General features: G+C 37.2%; 1 protein-coding gene across 2 annotated transcripts in view; it reads right to left on the bottom strand.

Moving 5' to 3' along the window:
* Nucleotides 1-25378, bottom strand: part of cdh8 (cadherin 8) — a 260812-nt gene that overhangs the window by 43448 nt on the left and 191986 nt on the right. The window lies entirely within an intron of this gene.

Genomic DNA, 25378 nt, shown 5'->3' with positions numbered 1-25378 from the left:
ATTAACCTAACAGTCATGTTTTTGGACTGATGGAAGAAGCCAGAGTACCCAGAGAGAAACCACACATGCTGAGGGAGAACATGTAAAGTCCATGCAGAAAGACCCTGGCTGGGAATCAAACCAGGAACCTTCAAGCTGCAATGCAGCAGTGCTACCCTCTGGTCTACTGAGCAGCCCTTGATCCATCCTGCACATAGTCTTGAAACGTTTAAAGAAAAATAAAGATACTAAAAGTTTGAAATGCATTCTATTCTCTTTCTTATTTTGATACCCTAACAATAATCCCGATGCAGCCACCTGCCTTTCCCTGACCAAATTAGTTAGAAAGATTCTACTTGTGCGCGATGTTATTGCTGTACGAGTACAGCTGTTCCTTAAAGGCTTTAAAAGTACAAACAGAATCTCAGAGAGCAGGACGGTAGAAAGGTCAGGGAGAGAGTTGTTGATAAGTTCAAAGCATGGTTAGGCTGTAAAATAAAATATTCAAAGTTTATTATTCAAGAGAACTCACCAACACAACAACTTGCTTTTATAGAAGAGTAAAAAGAACTGAAAAACGTTGAAAGTCCCCAAGTGCTAGCCATGTAGGGGATAGGGAACATATGCCGGTCAGGTGAGAAACATTTTTACCTTTCGGTCAATATTCAAAATGTTAACTCCTCATTTCAGGGGTTTTAATCTCAACACAACTTCTTCAATGTTTTTCACATCCTACAACTTTCAAATATATCCATGGTCTTATACCAACACACCTGTATCGAATGGCTTAATTACCTCCTCGGTATGCAGGCTAGTTCTCAAGAGTCCTAGTAATGACCTGATTATTTGATTAAGTGCATTAAAGCACATCTAAAAGCTGCAGAACAATGGCCTTTGAGACTCCCTTATGTGGTAAAAACATGTACATCATTTAAAACAAACCCAGAGTGAAAAGAATCAGGGCGGCATCAGGTGTTCAATTTGGTTCAATTTGGTTTTATTCATTGATTTAATCGATTGGAAGGTAGATAGAGCTTAAATAAAGCACAACCACCTTAGAATCTGCTTTTGCTTTGTTCACCTGTGAAAAGGCATAAACCTTAAAAACAGACGACTTAGAATAAAGTGGCTTTTATGACAGCATATTGATCATTTGGTCATGATTTGTTGATTTAAAGTCCCGACCTTTCAGTTTCACAAAGGTTGGTAAAACCTAGAACGTAACTGGCATTTGATCTTTACAGATGTTTTCCAATCAGCCTGACTGAGTCTAAGTTATTTAAATGAGTGGACAAGGTCAGGCTTTAAGACAAGTTAAACCAGGAGAGACATACGGTACCCAAATAACTTCTTTCTTTATAGAGTAAAGTTATATTTTTCAAGGACTTCTTAAAAACAGAACTTTTGTTTTTCATCTTGATGGGACTTTTCCTGGTTGATTAACGGTTAAAGAAAAAGAGAGAGAAAAATTCCTGATTAATTAATGAAGAAAATCGATAGTTTATTAATTTTCTGAAGAATAAATGTGAGGAGGGTGGAGTCCTGCCTGTCAGACCTATAGTAAATGGTAAATGGCATTTACTTATATAGCGCCTTTATTAAAGTCAGGACACTTGACCAATAACTAGGGGTGTAAATAATAATAGTTTTGTATCGATGCATCAATCCAACAGCCGACGATCCGATGCATCGATACGTCCGCAAGATAATCGATTCATATTTTTTTTCCCCCTCCGGTCTATTTTTATCCATTTGCTCCTGGGTGTAATTTTCCCTCCCATGCTGCGGTGGCGCTAAACCTATTTTGCCCTCCTACCTCGCTTCCTGGTTATACTCTTACAGCAGTGTGTTGCAGCAAGCTTGACACAGACATTTTTAAATTATGCTCAATATTGAAGCGTGGTCTGTGCTACACGCTGTGGGTCTAGATACGGCAGAGGCGGAGAGGAAGCGGGGGCGAGTTTAGTCCGACGACGGAGGGACATGAGGGCCAAAAAGAGCGGAGATCCAGGTGGAAAAAGGGTCCCAATGTTCTCGTGCACCTCGCTCTTCTAGCGGGTCAAACTTCACGAGTTGTTTTCTGCAAGCCAGCCTCCTGTCTGCGGTCAGCTACAATTTGGGAGAGGAGCAGCGGAGTGACAGTGGAGGGGGCGGGACGTCTGGAGCCGAGGTATTGAATTGCACTCATTGCACTGTTTTTGTGTAGTATTTTTGCAGTATTTTTTGATGCAACGTTATTTGCTGTTGTTTGTAAAAAAAAAAAATGCATAACAATATTACAGCTTTCATTGATTTATTTCAAACTTGAAACTTTGTTTAGCCTGTAAGGTGCAAAAAAAAATAAAAAATTAACCGATTAATCGAATCGAATCGTGGTTTTATTCTTGAGTATCGAAAATAATCGAATCGTTGGGTAAGGAAATCGATACTGAATCGAATCACCATGATGGGTGTGATTTACACCCCTACAAATAACTGACTTGGGTCAAAAAAACACACAAGACTCATTAGAGATTTGGATACCACTTTACAATAAGTCTTCCCTTATTGATGGCTGAATTATCAATCATTTATGTAGATTTTAATGCATGTAAAAGTCAGGGCAACTATTTCCATTTTTTTTTTTTTTACATACTTAAGTCCCAAGTGGAATCCTTTGTATTCTCTGTTTCTTGCACGACTGTAAATCTGACGCACAAGCAACATCTCAAACGTTGGTCCACTGTGAGTACTTAGGCTAAAAAAACATCTTATTGTGTCTCATGTTGCGGCAGCACAGATGTTTGACTTATTGTCAGAGTCAAAAGTTGCTGAACAAATTCTCATACCAGCCCACATTGGACCAGATGAAGAGCTTTAGAGCAAACATAAGTAAGTCCACATCTGAAAACATAAACCATTTAACATAAGCCACCAGATTGTTTGTCTTAGTAAGTTGCTTAATTAGGAAAAGTGGCCTCTGTATGTCGTAATTGCAATAAATGTTGCATATTTAAAAGCAAATGTTAAGTTATGAAAATCAATACTTTATGCATAATTCTGCTGTCTGAACTATTTTGCCAGTATGGGAAATGGAACACTAATTTTTGGTTTACAGCAAAGGTTAAAGTCTTGAAGTAAATTTTTTATGCTGAAAATAATCTTTTACTATATTAAATTGAAGAAATTGTTCTATAAGAAATGTTTATATACTGTTAACTCCTCTAAAGAATTAGTTTTGTAAAGAAGCTACAAAAAACATCAGTTTTTTTAAATGAAAATGCTAAATGATTTTAAGTATTTAACAATGTGATGGTTGAATAACCTAAATAATGGAATAAAAACAATACATATTAGTGTTCCTGTGCTAAGAAGTTTATTTATTAATAATTGATGAGTAAGAGACGTTTTTAAACTGAAAAGGTTGTTTGTTTTGTCACCATGTTTTTTGAATGAAATAAAATCATTGTGATTAATTAATTAGAGGCCCTGTATTTAACTCGATGAACATTTTTGATTGTGCCCCACCAATAAAAACAATTTAGTCTATAAACACGTTATAACCGACTCATGAATGTCCGTTATGCATTAAACATAATAGCTAAAAACTCTTTTTGCAAATGTTCTCTTAGATTGAGTAAATTTAGTTTATTAATTTTTGTCACCACCTGACTAAAACTGAAATGTTGAAGATAAGCAATTGTAGTATCTTGTCCTTAGATGGGAAATCCATTGAGAGACTGTCTTCATACAAGTACTTGGGAATTGTTGGGATCCTGAGGCTTGCCCACCAGGGGGCGCCGATGATCCCTTCCTGAGGGTTTGTGTTACTGTTGGGATCTGGGGTTCTGTCTATCTTTCTCCACCAGTGGGCGTACGGGACCCGCTGAAGCTGGAGCTGACTTCACCAGCTGTTCCTCATCTGCTCATCAGGAGACCAGTACTTAAGTGGGCTGAGGACCTCACTCCGGTGCCAGAGTGTTTAGTCAGTTACGGTACAGCAAACCCTGAGCCAACCTGTCTGTCTAGTCTCCTGACTACGAAACCTGAACCTGATCCATTTTGTCTTCTCTGCTTCCCAGGTTGAACCTGTCTGAAACCAGAAACCCCCTGAAGAGTTTCTCTGTTGGAAATCTAAACCCAGTCGTGACCAGCCATGGACCTGATTACCCCCTGATCTGTTTTTGTTCTCATTATTTATTAAACCTTTGAACTTTTTCCCTGCCTCCTGGTTGTGTTTCTGCATATGGGCTTGAATCCGAAACCCATCAAGACAGGAATATGGATAGATGATAAGCTTTCTTTTAAACTACATATCAATACATTAGTGAAGAAGCTTAAAGTAAAGCTTGGTTTTACTTCAGAAATAAATCTTGTTTTACCTTCAGTGCTAAGAAGAAACTTGTAGAAGCTACTTTTTTGTCTGTAATTGATTATGGAGATATATTGTACATGCATGCTGAATCCTCCATATTGCGTCATATTGACTCAGTGTACCATGCATCATTACGATTCATTACAAATTCTAGGTCCCTTACTCATCACTGCATTCTTTATGATCTAGTTGGTTGGACATCACTAACAATTCGTAGAAAACAGCACTGGTATATCTTCTTCTATGAAGCAATACTTGGTAAACTCCCACTGTACCTCTGTAACCTCCTCTCTGGGAGTTCTGGTAGTTATCAGTTGCGTTCCTCTCAGTGGTTACTTTTTAATGCACCCCGAGCTTCAACTGAGTTGGGAAAAACTGCATTCTCCTATTCTGCACCTTGGGGATGGAATAACCTCCAGAAAGAGCTCAAGTTAGAAACTCTCATGTCCATTAATGAATTTAAAGCAACCATGAAGAATGTAGCGATGGAGATATGTGCTTGTTTTTCTTGAGATGCTCAATGTGTTTTAACATACTGCTCTGATTTTATTTTTTTATGTTTTTTTTTTATTTTTAATTTTTTTTTATTTTTAAATTCTTTATTTTTTATTTTGCAAAATGTAATATGTTGTAAATATGTATGACCTTCCTGTGGTTTGGCTGCTACCTTGGCCAGGTCTCTCTTGAAAAAGAGATTCTGAATCTCAATGGGACTTCCTGGTTAAATAAAGGTTAAATAAATAAAAAGCAAACATGGATTAAATATATGCTTAAACAAATTAGTCTCACGATTTGACTTGAAACTTGCACACAATTTAATTTAATAAACACCTGTGGATGAGTTATAACGTGTTGAGAGATTAACTAATCACATCTATAAACTATTTATTAGCCATTTATAAGGGTCGCTTTGTTGTACTGGGGTATTGATTCTGGTTTATAGAGCACTTTCAAAATGACATGTTTGATGTATTCCACTTGACAATTATGAATGACTTGTTGTGTAGATTAATTTATGAGATATTTCAAACACCTCAGATCCCCAATCAATGACTCCAGCATAAAACAAATAAATACTTTAGGCAATTTATTGGATAAGCAATCAGCAGGAAAATAAAAGCACCACCAAATGAAATAGATGAGTTTGGAGAGCTGATAAGAAAATGAAAGCAATGTAGAAAAAAACAGTATTAGGTTGAGTTTAAAGATTCTTTACTAGCATGTTTAGGCCTATTGCTTTCGCTGCTTTATTGCTGTTTGATACAGGAGGTAACTCCTGCAAACATTTCCACTCTCATTCTTCAAAGACATTTCTTATTCTTCTTTTCCTAAGTATAATAAAGTAACATGATTTCAAGAAAGGTTATATTAGGTTATTTTTTTATTTTGTTTTTCATTGTGTGCGATACATGTACACTTGCACCTTAATCCTTATTTATCTTGATATACTGTATATATATTGTTTATTTTTAATGCACCTTTTTCCTCCTTGTTTGGACCTTCTTTAACTTCTATGCCAATATGTGACCAGTGAATTTCTCCGCTGTGAGATCAATAAAGCTCATCTAATCTAATCTAATTTAATCTAATATCCTTTGAATGATAACAGCTGTATTATTAAGTTCAAAATTATATTGAAATCTAAAAGAAAACTGTATGAAAAACACAATTCTAAAATTATTGCATGTGTCTAAACTAAGATGCTACACTGCTTCTTCTAATATAGCACAGGTTTTTTTTATTTGTTTGTCTGTCGTCTTTGATCAGGACTATAGCTTTGTGGGAAATACTTAATATTTTATGGGTTTATGGTTTATCTTACATTAGATATCCAGAATGATGTAACAAAAATCTATTACTGTACAAACCAGGCTGAAAAAAACTGCGGAGAAGTTGGGAGGGATTCAGTTTTGAAAGAATCCTGTCTCATATGATGTAACATCTAATTTTTTGTGTGTTATTATGATGTAAACATGGATGTCAGGTAACGTCCAGAACATGTTCATTCTTTTTCCTACATGTTAATTATTTGGAAGATTAAATTTAACCCATAATTATTTAAAATATGCTAAGCAGTTTTTCCCTCAGCAGTCTAGCAGATGATCGTGTGAAACATTTCCATTAGCTAATAGCTCAGCATGAGAACTAAAATATGTCAAAAATCGTTTCTTCGGATTCTTAAATTTAATGAGGAATGAATTCATATTATCTGTGTCTGTTTATATAAACCTTTCACTATGCTAGCTAAGCACAAGGTTTGATTTTCTTTGAATTTATTATTTATTTTCTATAATTAACTTATAATTTTAACTTTTTATTTTTATTCTCTTTAATGATTTATACTAAATAATTAATAAATTACCACTACCCCAATGGAATATAATTTTCTCTGTTTTTTTCCTATTATGTTTTTTTTCATGTACAACATTTTGAATTTTCTTGCCACTGGAATGTTTAATATAAACAAACTTTAACAACATTCTGGCTGGTTTACAGCAGTGCATGCTACCATTCATCAACATATAAAGCTTGTGATTGTTAGATTAGGAGGAACAATGTATGTAAAAATTAAAACTACAGCTTTAAAAGTCTGTTTATTTACCTGCACTAAAAATGAAAAATCAAGAAATAGTGAAAATATTCCATCGCACTCGTGAGGTAACTGCGTGTCTGACACATCTGTTTCATTCCCTTTTCCAACTTCTGTGCAGTATTTTCTTTACTGATGGGTTGTTATTAATATTTAAAAGAGAGAAGAGAGATTTTTACCCTCTTGGCATATCTGAGCACTATTACAATTTCATTCCAAACCACCTCTGGTCAGTTTTATATAATGGGATCAAGTCACTTCCACACTCTATAACCAGGATTTATAGGGAAATCAAAACGTGCCTTGCCGCTTGAGGGGACTGGGCCTGGCTTGGGGGAGAGAGGAGGAGTAAAACGAGAAAAATGAACAAAACGAGAAATGCATTCCGCTCTAGAAACAGAGCTAAAAAAAACGGGATCGTCCCCCACAGGTTGCTTCTGAGAAACAGCGGGGGCAGGTGGGGTGAGGGGTATCTGCGGGTGACGCTGTGCGGCAGAAGAGGAAAAGCTGAAAGTGACCCACGCCTTTGACTTCCTCACTCCTTCAGCTCGGGCATTGGGGCGATCGTAAAGAGACCAAAGCCCCTGAAGCCTCTCAAGCCCCACTCCTTCATGGTCGGAGAAGCTCTCTGGAACTCTCTCATTATTAACCTCCCCTTGCACCATACCTCATCATCCTTTTTTCTCCTCCCTTCCCATCCTCCCTTTCTCTCCCTTAAATCTTACTGTGTGTGCAGAGAAAAAGAAGTAGAATCCTCTGCTAAAACTTTAATATTCAGGGACGGTATTATGCTTTACACCTGATTAAGTGTTTAGCTAGTTTAGCTGTCTATACACACATTTTGCTAGAATTTATGGTTGTATTTTTATCACAGGGTATAACTAAAAGAAATATATTGCTGAGACAATCATAAAGGAGTTAAAAAGGGACAATAACCCCTGCATCTTTTTTTATTGTGAAGCTTTTCTGCAGCAGAGGCTGTTGTGCCAAAACAGGCAAGTACTAAAGTTGGAATCTAAAAGAACTGCACCACTACAGCCAACATATGAACAAATATTTATGTAAACATCTTAAACCAACTATGACCTAGCTTTGATCGCTAAAAGTGGAGCTAGGCTAGTATAAAAACCTAAAACACCTCAAGGAACACTGCTTCTGATATGTTGCTACAAAAGATTATACGAGGACTTGGTCTAACTGGAAGGTATGCCTCATTTTTTGTTGCTTATTCTGTTCCAGGTTTTGCTAATTAAAGCAGCGTATAAAACTTTAGTTGAATGTGTGGACAATAGATTTGTTGGGTTACCTTTTTTCATTTGTTTCTTTGATGGTTGTTAAACAGTCTTGTGCATGGTTCATTAAAAACTAGGTCGTCAAAGGTTGTCAACAGTTTAAATGCTCTCCATCCAATTTACCTGAGCCTAAGCTACTAAGCAATATGGAAAAATATGTATTTAAGTAGGTAAAAGAGTGTAAAAATACTATGTAATATATATCAAGATGTGCAAAATCCAAAATATGCACCTTCTACACATCACAATACCTTTACTTCTATTAGATGGATCTAAATTTGTTGGGTTAATTAATTGAACATAAGTTATTCTACTTTAATCATATTACTTTAATCATATTATACTTACACATTTTGTTATCTCTATCTTACTCATATTACAAAGAGTGTTAAAACATTTAGTTTTGTTTGCTGTGTCATTAATGTTTTTTAAGTCTGTGCAGGAGGGATGTTGACTGCGACTGCTGTTAACAGATGTCTTTAAGGGTGTGGAGGAGAATGGAGAACTGTGCAACTAGATAAGGAGAGGGGTTCTCCTTATCCTCTGATGTTGTATGATGTTGTACGAAAATTCTGGTTTCAACTGGGTTCTGTTCCCTCCCCCTTTAGCGGTTGAAACCACATTGTAATCAGGGCGTTTTTTCAATAAAGGGCTTGGAGAGCAGATACTGCTTCAGAGTGGGTTTGAAGTTGTAACTGAATGCAGTTTCTGATCCCCTCTCCTTGCAAGTAAAATATACTAAATTCTCTGTGTCATTCTTTGTGCAGGTTGCTGAATAAGGTGTTTGGTGTTTAAACCTAACATTAATTGGTCCTTCGAGCCGGATTGCAAGATACCCGACGACCCCCAGCAGGTGAGTGAGATCCAGATAAGCCTGCGGCCGCAGCAAAGAGACCCTTTACGGGACTGGTCTCTCCCTTACAAGCTGGGGTCCGACGGTTGAAGCATTTCGAGGACGCAGAGAATTGTGAGTAGTTTTTCTTTTAATAAGGAGTGAGTGAATTATTGGAAGAAAAATATATAAAATATAAAAAATTTATAAAAATATAATATAAAAAAAAAGAAAAAAAGATCGAAGTGAAGGGCGTGGGGTCACGAGATTCCCCTTTTGAAGTCCTCTCAGCGTGGGGTCACGAGATTCCCCTTTGCAAACAGTTTAAACCTCGTGAAGGACGGCGGTGTCCTCTATCTTAAATAGTTAAATTCCGCATGGGGTAACGAGGTCCCCCTTTTGTACTAAAACCCTGACAATTCTAGACTCTATCAGGTAAAATAGAAATTTTAAAACAGTTAAAGTCCGCGGGAGGGCAGGCTCCCCTAGTTTGTAAGGGCAGGCTCCCCGAGTTGTAAACTAGTTAAATTCTGCATAGGATGGCGGCGTCCTCTGTGTTTAAAATAAGTAAACAGAAATAAAGTAAAAGTTAACTGCGCAGTGAGTGTGTGTGTTTGTGTGTGTGCGTGTGTAAGGAAATATAGATATCACTAGATATCTGTATTTCATACCAAAAAGACAAGGGTTAAATGGTGAGCTTTTGTGGATGTTTGTAGACAAGAAAACTCCACCTGTAAGGGTTGAAGTGAGTTTTACCACAAAAAGTCGTTGATCACCATCTTGTCTGAAGCCCCAGTGTTTAGAACACGACAGGTGTTGAAAACCCACTGGGCCCAAATTTAGTTCAAAATGGGAAAGGGGCAAAGTAAAGAAAAACAGAAGTTATTAGAGAAACTCCAGTGCAAAGATTGGAAAGCAGTCGAAAATGATGACCCATTGGCGGCAGAGCCGTTGTGTTACTGGATAAAAAACTACGGTTTTAATGGTAAATTGAGCACCACAAACATAAAGGAATTGCAGCAAAAAATAAAAACAAAAAGCAAAAATAAAGACACTTTGATGGCAAAAGAAGGTTACATGCAAACCATGGTCTGGATGAAATTGGCAGGACAGAGAGAAGAGGGAGAGCGCAGAGCTAACAGAGAGAGGGAGGAGAGACAAAGAAAAGCAGTAGAAGGAATTCCCTCTCCAAAGAAGGATGTGGAAGAATGTGTAATTCAAGAATGGGTAAATCGTCACCACATAGAGATGAGTGGTGCAACACTCCAAAAGTATATAAACCACGCCCTGCATGCAGAGAAAGTCATAAAAAGTAAAAAGAATCACAATAAAGAATCCACTGTGTTTTATCAGGAGGAAGAGGACACTGTGTTTTATCAGCAGTCCAGAGGTAGGGGCCGAGGCCGTGGAAAGGGAAGAGATTTTGGATCACGCTCAACTGATAATTCCAGAGCGTGTTGGTCATGTGGAAAAAAAGGCCACATAGCTAGACACTGTCAAAGTAAACCACAAAAGCAGGAAGCTCAGCATGACTAGATGATCAACCATTTTCTATTAGAGAGATAGAGGGTGAAAATATGGATGTCTTAAACCTAGAAGATTTTTTTTTTAAAAGAAATGTTATAGACCAGAAATAGTTCTGATGGTCCAGGGCACTCCTGTTAAATTTTGTGTGATACAGGAGCCTGCAGAACCACAATAAAAGAACCCATACCCTTGCACATACCCATCGTAAAGATGATTTACCTGTAGGTCCATATTCAGCATTATTACAGCAAGCGCAAGCAGCTGCACAAGCAGCTTTACAGCAAGACCCAAATTAACTTGGTGCTGCTGCTGCTTCTGCTTCAGCCCCAGTCTTGCCAGCTCCTAAAGTTGAGAATCTACCGGCTTATTCTCCTATGCCCAGCACCTCCACAAGGGTTACCCATTCTGGGGGACCTGTGGGGGCTTGGTCAAAAGATATGGGGGGAGGCTTAATCTCCCCACAGCCAGCCCCTGAACCCAAACCTGAAATTGAGTGTTTCCTTTAATTGAGCTGCCAAATCCTTTGGCGGGTCAGGGGCCAGCTGAAAATCCATTTTTTCCTGTCATGATGGTCTATAGGCAGGGGCGGATTTAGGAAATTTGGGGCCCTGGGCATGGATGGGCAGGGGGCCCCCCCTGACAAGAAAACCTATAAAACAGACCCATTCTACAGATAGAGAAATGTTAATAGAATAGACATTCATTATTTGTTCTAGGTTTTGTCCCTCTGTTCTTGTCCTTTTTTCCTCTCTATTTATCAGCCTTCTGATGGCATTTTAGCCAAAGCATTTTTATCAAAAACATAATTAATATGCATAAATAAGGATTAGTTGTATTAACTATACATGTGAATAGCACCCCAACAGTTTTCCTGTGTGACAGTGGTGCATGCAGAACAACTGTTAAACAACAAATTCCAGGTGCTGGCCAAGGACCTGAGACTGTCATAGTCCGATTAGTTCAAGGTCATTTAAAGGCTGTGCAGAAGATCCAGCTTGTGTGGTTGAGAGACCCTGAAGGACTCTCCTGCCGGCTGTCTGTACTGACTTTACCTGAATGTCCAGTTAACCTCTTAGGCAGGGATGCTCTATGCTTTGCTTAGACAGAGGCTGGGCATCCCATCCCTGGTAGGGACACTATTGGTCTGGTGTCATTGGTACTATGCATTATGCATGCCTTTCTTTTTTTATGCTTGATATGAGCATCAGTACTGATGAGAGGAATTCATTGTTTAAAGAAAAAAGGAGCATTTTGCTACATTAATAAACATTTTTAAGCACTACACTAACTAGATGCTGTTTATCAATGTTGGAGTATCACCGGCTCTGATGAATGTGGAATTAGGACTGTTTTCCACTTTGTAAATGATTTTATTTGAACAACTGAGACAGACGGTAAATACAGTACTTTCTTCTAAATATATAGAATCGTGCAGAGTTAAACCCCACTCTTATATTTTTACCTACTATGCTTCATTAAAAATAATAACTTCACTATGAAAGTTGAACATCTGGGCTGTAGTTACTCTGTGTTGCCCATCTCATGTATTTTATCTGTGGCTGAAAACATGAATCATATTCATTGTGTATTTACATATTCGTAAACAAATTTAGTGATTCATCATTAAATGGAGTATAGAGACTCTAACACATAATATACATGTAAAATCTGGCTTTCTCCGACAGAGTAACCCACTTGGATCAGTAATCATACCAAAACTGTAAAATAAATTTATAAACATTTTGCAAATACGATATAAAATGTTTTTGTCTGTCAATAACTTCCGTCCGGAGCTCTTCAGGAGGAAATGTTTTGGTTTCACCTGGTTTAATGTCATTAGTAATCTTCTTTACAGAACTTTTGGCTAACCAATTAATCGAAAGAATTAACGATAGACTGATCGATTTACGAAATAATTGTTAGTTGCTGTCCTAATTTCATCGTAACATTGCATTAAACATAACATTTCTTATTAAATACATGTGAAGTGGGGATGACATTCAACGAAACAAACATGTTATTCAGCCAAACTATCATAAAATCCATGATGGCCCCTATATGTGACCAGAACATAAACCAATCCTTCCAAATAAAAAAATTTCTTTGAATGAGCTGCTATATTGAGTCATGATTTCACTCATGTCTCAAACGGGGGGATTGTAGGATTGATTGAGCATTGAGCATCATTATACAGCATATGGATTTATATTTTATGCAAAAAACTTTTGTAAAGCATGTCTAATATGTGCTAAACATAATCTTCAAGGAAATTTAAGACCTAAAAAAGGTGCTTTCCCTAAACCTATTTATCCTTTCAATTCTGTTTGGTTATAATAGATTTGTTTTCTAAATGGATTGCAAGAAAGTGATAGTTAGATCAGATGAGTAATAAGTAAAATCACTTTCTTAATTATTCTGTGGAACCTTACCATACTGCTTAGCACTCTAGTAATTCTACTGTGGTACCTGTTATAGAATACGCATTTGGTCTCCTTCACCGACCTTCAGAGGAAGTCCATCGTACAAAGGGGGTTGTATTTTTAGTATACAACCGTCTCAAACTGGTGATGATTGTACACAACTCTGCCGAGAGGTCATAGGAAGTAGACCACTGTGTAAAAGATTACCCATAGGAAACTTTTTGAAGTTTGAACCTAGATGATGTTGCAACTTTTCATATTAGTTTTGTTTTTAGCTCTCACTCAGGGCAAGGATTCTTGTTGCCCCCATGAGCCAGCTATTTGTAAAAGGGACGTCTATCTCTGCTATAACTCTACTAGAGTAATCAGTGTAGTGACTATTCCTTTTCAAACATTCTCGCAAAGATTTAAAATTGACCCGGGAGATTGGCGAGGTTATGATTTCTACCTATATCCCCGTGTAGTTCAAAGAACTCAAAAGAGTTGGGGAGACGTTTTCAGAACCACTGGACAGTGGAAAAAAGGATCGTATGGATGGACATCTTTAGCTAAGAAATGGATGAGTAGAATATCAGGGTTCACTGTTAACCATGCCTCCAAAGTTTTCACTATGACAATAAACTCCACAGCAGAACCCCTTGAGAAGGAAGGCTGTTCTTCCTCATTTATATGTGCACGGTCTAGTGAAACCGATCCGTGTTGGACATTGTATCTGTGCTCTGCAAATGTTACACAAGAAGAAAATGAGATACAAGGGATTCTTACTTCTGCCCAAGGTGAACAGATAAAAATTCAAATTATTAATGACCCGCTTAAAACAGATGAATTGTTTCAAGTCATCACTGGAATCTCTGGGCAAACAAACAACTGGCTTTTAATGGCAGAACAAGCAGCTAAAACAGTGTCTAATGATTGTCTTGTGTGTATGGGAGCTAGACCGCTGTTACGTGTGGTTCCTGCTACCATAACTCCTCAATGTCTTCTAAATATAATGAATTATACAGTTCCAACTGATAATTGCACCTATTGGGATAACATCTATCCCCTGACCACAGATGAGAAGAAAAAAAAAAAAACCAATCTTTTTGAAAAAAGTAGCTGTGGCAAATTTCACCTGTGTAAACAGGACCGGAGTGGGCCCAAAATTGGGCACACTAAATGAAAAACAATGTGCAAGCATTTTACTGGTATCCACCTTTTTTAAACCTCAATCCCGCAGCGACATCTGGTGGTGGTGTGGAGATGACAAATTGTTTGACAAACTTCCATGTAACACCACTGGATTATGTGCTGCTGTCACCTTGATTTTACCTGTTTCTATTACTTCACTCACAATGGATGAATTGTTAACGACTGTAAACAGTATTTTACCTCACACATGGCATACTAGAAGAAGGAGGGCATCTGAAAATGCGTGGAGTCCAGATGACCCTACTTATATTGACAGTATTGGAGTACCCAGAGGTGTTCCAGATGAGTATAAACTAGTGAATCAAGTTTCTGCAGGATTTGAATCTTTCTTATGCTGGTGGTGTACTATAAATAAAAATGTAGACAGGATCAACTACATCCACTATAACGTCCAGAGGCTGGGAAATAAAACAGAACAAGGCTTCTCCGCCATCCATGAACAATTGTCAGCTACCTCTCTGATGGCTTTCCAGAACCGTATTGCTGTTGACATGTTGTTAGCTGAAAAAGGTGGTGTGTGCTCTATTTTTGGAGATCAGTGTTGCACCTTTATTCCCAACAACACCGCTGCAGATGGCAGCCTCACAAAGGCCCTTGAAGGCCTTCGCTCTCTTAACAGCAAAATGAAAGACCATTCTGGAGTTGACACAAAAATGTGGGATGGATCTGGAGACATTTTTGGTAAATACAAACAACTGGTACTTTCTATTTTGATGTCTGTAGCTATATTTGCCGCCATCCTGACCTTATGTGGATGTTGTTGTATTCCATGTATTAGAGTGCTGCTAACTAGACTAATTACCACTGCAATACAACCCATTAAAACAGAAATGTATGCCCTTATGTCCACTGAGGAACACCTATCGGATGATGAAGACAGCGAAGAGGATGAATTCTCTTTACACTTTCCTGACTTTTATCCTAATCCCAACGACAATAACCCACCAGTTTAAAGTACCTCTGAGTGTACCCTTTACAGCTAAAAAAAAAGAATGATTTCTTAGTTGAAAATCTGAAAAGAAGTAACTATTGAATGATAAAATAAATAGCTTAAAGTGAATAAACAGGAGGGAAATGTTGGGTTAATTAATTGAACATAAGTTATTCTACTTTAATCATATTACTTTAATCATATTATACTTACACATTTTGTTATCTCTATCTTACTCATATTACAAAGAGTGTTAAAACATTTAGTTTTGTTTGCTGTGTCATTAATGTTTTTTAAGTCTGTGCAGGAGGGATGTTGACTGCGACTGCTGTTAACAGATGTCGTTAAGGGTGTGGAGGAGAATGGAGAACTGTGCAACTAGATAAGGAGAGGGGTTCTCCTTATCCTCTGATGTTGTATGATGTTGTACGAAAATTCTGGTTTCAACTGGGTTCTGTTCCCTCCCCCTTTAGCGGTTGAAACCACATTGTAATCAGGGCGTTTTTTCAATAAAGGGCTTGGAGAGCAGATACTGCTTCAGAGTGGGTTTGAAGTTGTAACTGAATGCAGTTTCTGATCCCCTCTCCTTGCAAGTAAAATATACTAAATTCTCTGTGTCATTCTTTGTGCAGGTTGCTGAATAAGGTGTTTGGTGTTTAAACCTAACAAAATTATTTTGCATTGTCAGTTTGTTGGTCAAAAGAAAGAAAAATATTTTGAGCAATGCATTAGAAGAGATAAGTACTATGTTTATACTGTAGAGTTACTCCTTTTTGAGTCCAAAAATTACTTTTTGCAACTGGCAAAAATCAGGAAATATGAACATTGTTTTACCAACGTGGCATCTTATATTTCCTGCAATGTTTTACAGATCTTAGACTTTTCCTCTTTCGTTTATCACCTCCATTAGGGGTTGTTTTTGCTTCATCGCTTTCCTGTTTACTCATTGTTAGCATGTGCATAATGTACCATAGTCACATGACCTTTTTAAACTAAACGTGCAAAACGCTCAAGTTTACTATAAGTTACGGAAGACGATTAGGGCCACTGAAAAAAAAAATAATAAGTTAACTGATTTTTAAATTTTATTTCAGTTTAACATGGGAAAAAAGTCAGAATTGGGACTTTTTTCTCAGAATTCTGACTTTAATCTCAGAATTCTGACTTTAATGTCAGAATTCTGACTTTTTTATAGTCAGAATTCAGTGAGAATTAAGTCAGGATTCTGAGAAAAAGTCAGAATTCTAAGAAAAAAGTCAGAATTCTGAGATTAAAGTCAGAATTCTGAGATTAAAGTCAGGATTCTGAGAAAAAGTCAGAATTCTAAGAAAAAAGTCAGAATTCTGAGATTAAAGTCAGGATTCTGAGAAAAAGTCAGAATTCTGAGATTAAAGTCAGAATTCTGACTTTAATCTTAGAATTCTGACTTTTTTATAGTCAGAATTCAGTGAGAATTCTGAGATTAAAGTCAGAATTCTGATATTAAAGTCAGGATTCTGAGAAAAAGTCAGAATTCTAAGAAAAAAGTCAGAATTCTGAGATTAAAGTCAGGATTCTGAGAAAAAGTCAGAATTCTGAGATTAAAGTCAGAATTCTGACTTTAATCTTAGAATTCTGACTTTTTTATAGTCAGAATTCAGTGAGAATTCTGAGATTAAAGTCAGAATTCTGAGAAAAAAGTCAGAATTCTTAGATTAAAGTCAGAATTCTAAGAAAAAAGTCAGAATTCTGAATTAAAGTCAAAATTCTGAGAAAAAAGTCAGAATTCTGAGAATATTCTGACTTTTTTCTCAGAATTCAGACTTTTTTCTCATACTAAACTGAAATAAAATTTAAAAATCAGTTAACTTTCTTTTTTTTTTCCACTGGCCCTAATCCTTTTCCGTAATAAGTAGAGCAAAACAAAGAAGTGAAATAAAATCAGCCAACAGGGCCCATCATTAAATGAGAAAGCCTTTCTATGCAACCAGAGTAAGCTACTGGGGTAGAAATGTTTTTAAGTCCTTGTACGTGACTGGGCTCCAGTTAAATTCTCCACATTTAAGCTTTACTAATGCAACCAGACCCCATCCCTGCCACCTCAAATCTCTGTGCTTTAATACGCTGCCAAACTGGAACGTCTCAGGTTCTCTTGCACAGCTTTTTAATGTTCTGCTGTAGAGTTATTGAGAGATCATTTATATTCCTTGACATGGTATGTAACTGAACTGAAATTATTTTAGGTTAAATTAGACCCCACCACAGGAGCAGGATTTTCTGTCTTTTAACATCATCTTTATACTCTTACACAAATTAGATGTTCGCTGCTGTGTTCTCATATATTATATATTTACTGTTTAAGAATTTTATAGATCAGTAATAAAGTGTATTTGAAGGCTGGTTGTCATTGAATCAAAGTGCTTCAAATGGATTTAGCTAAATCGGCTCGCCGTGCTTAGCTTCCCCGGTATGAAAACACAACATTAATGTTCTCAGCGTGTGGAAAGGGACTCATTCTGTTTGTTTCCAACGGCCTGAGAAAGATCTAAAAGCGGGAATGAAGGGGCGGTGGCAAATTTAATTATATGATATTCATTTTAAAGAAAAACACTGTGGTAAACAGCTTCTTTAATTACCTCGGCTTAGTTTAATTAAAATAATTTTCACTATCAATTATCAAATCAAATAAAGCATGTATACAAGCTGTGTTTTGTGTGGTGCTGCATAATATCCTGTTTGCCAAATCAGAATAGGAGTCCTATTTTGACCTTGGACAATTTTTAATTCACTAAACAAACACTGGCAGGGCTGAATAATCCAGAGGTGTTATATTGTTATTAGCATGCAGTGGGGTTTCTGTCACACTGCTACTGCTAATTATCAGCAGATTCACAACTGCAAAATGAGCGTAGTTCAGTAATCAAACATGCTGTTGTTAAAAGTATTGTGTTCCTGCAGACCCTCATACTGGGCGAGGTAAACAAACATTTAAAAATGTAAATAAGCTGGTACAAGAAGAGCAAAGATTCAGTAATTTTCTGAATTTTCAGCTCCCTGAATAACAATTTTGAAGACAAAATATTAGCAAAGCATACAGTGTCAAAGAATTGGACAACCTTGCTTTAAGTTTGATCTTTTGTTTGCTTGTTAGTGCTCTACTTTTTGTCTCTTCGAACAAAAAATATCTTTTTTTTTTATTGTCTTAAAGACATCATTATTTCCAGAACAATTAGAGTCATTAAATGCCTTTTTTTTTTTTATTTACATTACCTACTGAAAAGAGGAGAGTAAACAATAAAGGGTTAACATAAAAATGCAGTGGGGTCACTGTAAAAAGAGGAAGTAACATTTTTAAAATGGCCCCAAAATGAGATGAAATTAGATGAATAGAGCAAAGATTATGCCAAAATAAAAAAAAATCAAATAAACATGAGTTCTTTAAGATATGTGGTATTATGGGTGAAAAAGGAACAAAGTAAAGGTATAAGACTGCTGCAAAAACTACTCTGCTACTGCAGAATATCACGCTGTCCAAGGAAAACAGACGATTAAAAATGAATTAACAAGACAGGTTCTAATTTCTGAGAAGGAAGTGAGTCATGCGGTGACAAGAGACACATTCTTGTCGTTACTAAGCTAACATCCCCCATGAATCTAACTCGACTACCCCACTGCGTCTTTCTTTGGCCTCAGTCATGCGTTAGCATCAAATCAGCATGTACACACAGGCCATTTAGAGACTTGAAAGTTCACCGCTGGCTGCAGGGGTGAAAGCTCAGCATCCCTCTAACATCCCTCGACATGCCTGGGGGCTAACAGATAAAAAGCTTAAAGCTCAAACGGAAAAGGAGTTCTGCCCCGCGTTCTCCCATCTTCAGCCTTAGATCAATAAGATTTAATCTTGCCAAAAAGATCTTAAATAATTCAAATTTCCCTTTCGATGAAGTTAGAGTTACAGGGGAATCTTTTCTCTTGTCCAGATAGCTGGGATAACACTGAACAGGGGGAAAAAACCACAAAATGTATAAAATTTCTCTTCCCTGCATACTATTTAGCATGCTTTAGATAGGAACCATACTTTAACAAAGGCTGATTAAATAAACGACTCTTTAGTTTCTCTTATTTTTTATGGATCCAGCTAATTTGCCAGAGTGGAGAGAGTTTAAAGATCTTGACAGAAATTCTGTAATTAAGTGATTCTAAGAGGAACAATGCTTTTTCTCTACAGTCTAAATACAAACTGTCATAGTTTTGGTTCTGTTTAAGTTTTCCTTTTAGTTTTCAGTTTCACTTTGATCCATGATTCTCTTTGTTTTCTAGTTTTATTGGTTTAATTCCTATTTTGTGGATATATTTGAATTGTTAGGTTTTTCTTTGTCGCCCTCTTGTGTCAACCTATTCTCATTATGAAATCGTACGAAAAGTTATGCACCGTAATTTCGTACGTTTTGGACGTTTTTTTCGTCGTATGCGCATGCGCATCTGACGCACCATTCACGAATATAGAATATAAATTACAATTAGCCCTAACCCTGACCCTAACCCTAAGATATAAAACAGCAAGCAACATAGTTAGAGACATGAATAAGTGATGATTGCACTGTTTCTCCCAGTTTTACGCCCGTCCGCGGATCTGCTTTTTTTTCTGTCTGTCAGCGCATGCGCACTGATGTGGTATTTTGAGGGAAAACGTCCAAAACGTATGAAATAGTGTGCATAACTTTTCATACGATTTCATACGAACTCATAATGAGAATATGTTGCTTGTGTTGGTCTTCTTTTCTTTTCCCTAGCTCCTTTCTAGAATCCTCTGTTCACACCTGCTCCCAATCGGCTCATTAGTCCTGTCTTTGTTCAGTCTCCCTCATAAACTCTCCATGTGCAGTTCCTCAGTGCTAGCTTCTCGTCCTTTCCTGGCTCCTAATGCATGTTTTCCAAGGAAGTTGTCTGGTTTTTGGTTTCATGTATTTTGTTCTTTGGTTTTTGGATTTTTTTTTCTGCAGTTATTCAATTAAAACTTCAAGAACTCACCTCTTCATTTTGGTCCTCCAAACGTCAACCCAACCCTGACACAAAAAATATAATAAATGTAAATATAGATGGATTGGTTTATACTTTGACGCTGTGTCCTGTTTATCTTTGCAAGAAAAGGATTTACTTTTTCCTTTATGTTGTGATAGGAGGCTCTAGGGGTGACTGACTAGAACTAAGAAATGCTAAAAATCAGTTTATATGGCGTTTTATTGACAACGCCAAGCTGTTGTTTTACCACAAAGCATTGTAGGATGGTTGGGCTGTATTTGGTACCATCACCATCTGGATTTAATTCTTTCTGCAGAACTTCTTATCAGTTTTAGTCTGATCATCATGACCTGGGATAGAATTCTATTTAGGCTTAAAAAAAAAAAAAAGACCATCTAGACAATATCAGGACGTGGACTTGGTCTCTATAATCTCTTTCGATTCTAATTAAATGTTTTTTGGTATATTTGGTATAGGCATATAGCGTGACTATAAACCTCTAAGTCTCTGGAAAGATGCTTCCCCCACAGCATCAGGCTCCCCCCATCATTTGCCACTTTGGGGACGGTCTGATCAGGTCGATGTTCTGCTTTTTGTGCCAGACACATTAAATCGAGGTCAAAATGTTTCGCTTTTACTCTCATCTGGCAAGAACACCAAATAAAACTTTCAAATATTTGTTGCGACCCCTTGATGGCTCCTGGAAAACTGCAAATGGGAGTCCATATGGCCTATTGGATTATAAATCTCATGACATGTAGGTAGAAAACTTTAAAGGCAACAGAGAAAAAGCAGAGCAGACCTGGAAAAATTATAATTTCTGCAGAACATTATATGGAATGTTTTCTAGGATTAGTAGCATATCGAACATTTGCTATTTTAACAGTTGGACATTTTATCATTTTAGTGTTCCATTCTTTTCGGAGTGCTGATGTTTGTCTGTGGCATTGTGTGCTCCTGGTGGATTGCCTGAACTCTTACTCTCTCCACCTCCTACACAGTTCATTGTTCACACTTCCACAAAGTCGCACAACATGTCCTTGGGGTAATGTTGTTTTATATGACAACACAATGCCATTCCAGACTTGAGTGATGTTAAGCTACTCTTAGCAGACACTCAACCAGCTCTGACTCACGACCTGACCCCTCACATCCATCCGTCATGCACACCACACACAAGCATGTAAATAAAAAGGCAACACTTTTGTTTTGTTTATGAGAAATATCAGTCAATGGCAGTCAAAATCTTACTACTGCCATATCATGTTACAGAATCTAATGGATTTCAACTTTAGCCCTATCTATAATGATAAATTGAGTGATTTTAAATGCCCTCTTACAAGCAATGATATCTAGGCAGTGACTTCTTAAACTTCTGATCTGAAAGAAAAAGTGAAGTAGAAGTGATTTGATTATTGGGGTGTGATGTCATCACGTTTGAGGGATTATATCAAATGATGTAATATATTAACTAACTAACTAGCGTGTCTGTTATAGTGAGCACTAACTGCTCTTCAGGGGCGGATTTAGGAAATTCTATAGATAGAGAAATGTTAATAGAATAGACATCCAATATCTGTTCTAGATTTTGTCCCTCTCTTTTTGTCCCTTCTTTGTTGTTTTCCTCTCTATGTTTTGGACTGACTTTTCATGCTGTCTCTAAAGGAATGAAAGATTTTTTCCAAGCACTAAGCTCACTTAGCTGATTGCTCCTTCCTGTGTTTCCAAAAAGGCCAAAGTAAATAACCCAGTCCTTCTTTTCACTGTAGACAAGCCATGATCTGCTTATCTGTTCTCCATTTTTCATTTGGATGAAATAATAGCTGCATGAATCATGACAGCAGACAAGATAGAGGAGAGCAGGAGGCGGGGTTACCAATCTACTCGCTCTGGAGAGCAGAGTTCGCTGCTTTTAGATGTTGTCTCCAAAGTCTCCCGTAGCAGAAAAAAGTCTCTAGATTTGGCGCTAGGAGCTTTTTAGAAATCAAAGCTCTAGAGGGGTCTGAAAAGTGGCTAAATATAGCGACTAAAGCGCTAAGTTGGCAACACTGCTCTTTGCATGGTTTGTTTTCAAACGGTTTGCTGCTGTCTGTTTGGACCTTTCTGAACATGTGCAGCAAATGGAGTATTGGGCGGGGCTGAGACACACTTAATATTATAAGAATTCTGATGGCATGTTAGGGAAAGGATTTTTTTGAAATGTAAACCAAGTTTTATGGGGCCCCCAGAAACTGGGGGCCCTAGGCAACTGCCTAGTATTGCCCAATGGTAAATCCCCCTAGCCTCATGAAACCATCCTGATCTCGCGAACTTTCAAGGTTTCACTCGCAGATCAGTCTGGAGACTTTCCGTTGAAGAAAATTTGGAGCCGTTCACCAAACGAACGTCCAATCAGCGTTGGCTTTGAGGCGGGTTGAGGTGTGACGCAACAAGAAGCGCGACAGTTCAGTCTAAAGAACATGGCGGCTTCAGCCGATGAAACTAGCGTTAGCGTGGCTATCGAGCAAGTTTTATCGGAATTACAGAGTATTTCTTCACTGAAAGAAGAGCAAAACACTGCTCTGGAGGCTTTTCTCAGAGGAAAAGATGTTTTTGCTCTTCTCCCGACTGGTTTCGGCAAGAGTAGCCTGGCTTGTGGTTGTGTTTTCGTCGTCGCTCTGTTAGTACGTCATATGCTTCATTGATCTGATTGGTTTATTTGGCCCGTCTATCACCAACATAGGCCAATCAGCTAACCAGTATTTACGTCCCTTCCCAAAATTACTTCAACGGAAGGTTTCCAGATGGATATGCAAAGCAAATCCATCTGGCGGAGTCAGGTTAAAATCCCCCCTGCTACTATTAAAAGCTGTATACTTTAGGTTTGACACTCTGTACTTTTTTGTGTGAGACAAAGGGAAAATAAAGAATTTCCACCTTTTGTTTATTTTATTTAACGGCACAAAACAGAATGAGAGAGGAGATCTACACAACTTGTAAAATCTATTAGAATAACCCTAGTAAACTAGTAACCACTAGTAATTCTAATAACAGGGTGTGTTTTGGGGTTTTATATTAATGCTTAACTAAATGGGTCATTTTACTTTTTTTAATGAGTCTGGACTGGATTTGATCCAATCAAGTTTAAAATATAAATAACTGACATTAATCAAACCAGAATTAGATAATACTGCACTTAGTAGATAATTTAAGTGATTGGTTGATATTTGCAAACCCTTAGCCATAAATGAGACAGACACTGATTTTTCTTTTAGCCCCTAAGACACTGTAGGGAAAAGGACGATTCTAAAACAATGTTAGAGTCTCTTTTTTTCTCATGAAAGCTTTTGAATAAACATTGAAGTAGACTTGTGAAAATATCTACAGCAAAACCATCTTAAATTGTATTAAAATGAAACATCATTTGTTAAGGTCTTTTATACCGTCTTTTATCGTCTGTTTTTGTTCCTTCCCATTAAACCAAAAAAAGGGTTAGAAAATGAGGATGTGGTTGTAGTCTAAGAAATAAATTCTTTAAATCCTTATGTTCACGCTCAATGCGTTCACTAATGAAATTAATATTTCTTTTCTGTAGAAGCAAAGTAATACGATTTATTCGCCAATTATTTAGTTTCTGTTTTATTTAAGCAAACATGCTATAAAAAACAACAAAGCTATGTTTCTGCCAGAGATCTGTTCAAAATTAAAGGGTTGCAGAAACAAAACAGAACAATAACACTAAATGTTATTGTTTACTTGCAGATTTTACAATTTACAAGAAAATGCTACTATATAAGCTACTCATTATTCCTTGATTTTGTATACCCAGGTTAACCCTTTAAAGCCCGATCCAAGAATAAAACAAAACAGAAAATTACTTTTTTTTTTGTTTGAATTCCTTATTTGCCCTTTTAACAAAATATGTAAAAAAAAAAAAAAACAGAAATTCATTTTTTATATTAATAATTTTTTACTATGCGATAAGTCAAGATTATTTTTTGTGTAGTCTTCTGCCCTCTGTTATCAGGCGTATCTGATTGTGTGCAATAGGATTTTGAGCAAAGTTTTTACCATTAAATTATGCAAAAGGTGTCAGACGCAAAACATTTCAGAAACCGTATGTATCAAATACGATACATTTTGCATTATAGGGTTAACAACAAAAAGAAATAACCATGAATACATACATTAATGATGGCTTAGAGAGGCTAACTAACCTTTAACAGGTGGATAGTGGTCATTATTTCACTATTTAACCAAAATCTGCCACTCACAAAATTGAAAAGTTGCACAGGCCTTTTCAGTGTTTATTAGTGTGTTTTGTCAACCAATTAACTTCATTTGCAAAACAATGCTAATCCACTTCATTTCTTGCATAGATACAGGATGTCAAGCTCAAAACACACACCTTCATATGCAGAGCCCATAAAATAAAGAGCTATAAATGCATGCTGCCAGCAAACTCATAACACTTTGCAATACAGGCTTCATTGACAAGAAATGTTGTGGCGTTTTAATATCTTAAGATATCTTTGCTGGAGATCTTGTTGCACGTCTACTTTAATTGTTAGTGAAATGTTAGTATTTTAACGACCAAGAAGGAAAGCAGACTCCAATGTTTTATGTCACACAGCAGAGATAAAAGCTAGCAACCACAAGGCAACGCATTTAACTTGTCCCTTAAGTAACATAGATGAAATGTCTGTAGCAAGAACAAAGGGTTTATTAGTGGTTATTACCATTAATATTATGCTAGTTAGTTAGAGAAGAAGACGGTGATTCACACTAATTTAGTTTTTAGATGTGCAGTGTGAGCAAGTAGATCGCAAAAGAGCGTAGTGCCGCACAGTGTGAGAACAAACATCGTGAGCTGTGACCCTGTGGTTTAGTCGTGCAGTGTGAGCTGTAGCTGCATGCAACTAGGCTTGTCCCGATCCAATCCACGTATCGGATCGGATGCCGATATTGGCAAAAAAATGCGTATCGGCAAAGAATGTAAAAATGCCGATCCAGACTGCCGATCCAGTTAAAAAAAAAAAAAAAACGATCCATTCCACTATTTTGCACCCGTGTTCCCCGAATCTGGTCCGCCTTTTCCAGAACACCTTCAACACACCCACAGGTCTTTTTGGGTCTGTCTCCCGGCCTAACCATTAAAACAGGTGAATTGGGAGATAGCGGGTAAAATGTCAGCCGTGTGGGATTATTTTATCCTGCACGATGTGTAGATGGAGACTAGGTGTGGAGGAGATTGGGGAGTTTAAGGCATTTTTGTGTAATAG

Source organism: Cyprinodon tularosa, unplaced genomic scaffold (assembly GCF_016077235.1).
Source record: "Cyprinodon tularosa strain WSP-4 unplaced genomic scaffold, ASM1607723v1 ctg67, whole genome shotgun sequence".
In the NCBI taxonomy this organism is placed as follows: Eukaryota; Metazoa; Chordata; class Actinopteri; order Cyprinodontiformes; family Cyprinodontidae; genus Cyprinodon; species Cyprinodon tularosa.
The sequence above is the reverse complement of the archived record's forward strand: the minus strand, read 5'-3'. Positions and strand labels throughout refer to the sequence as shown.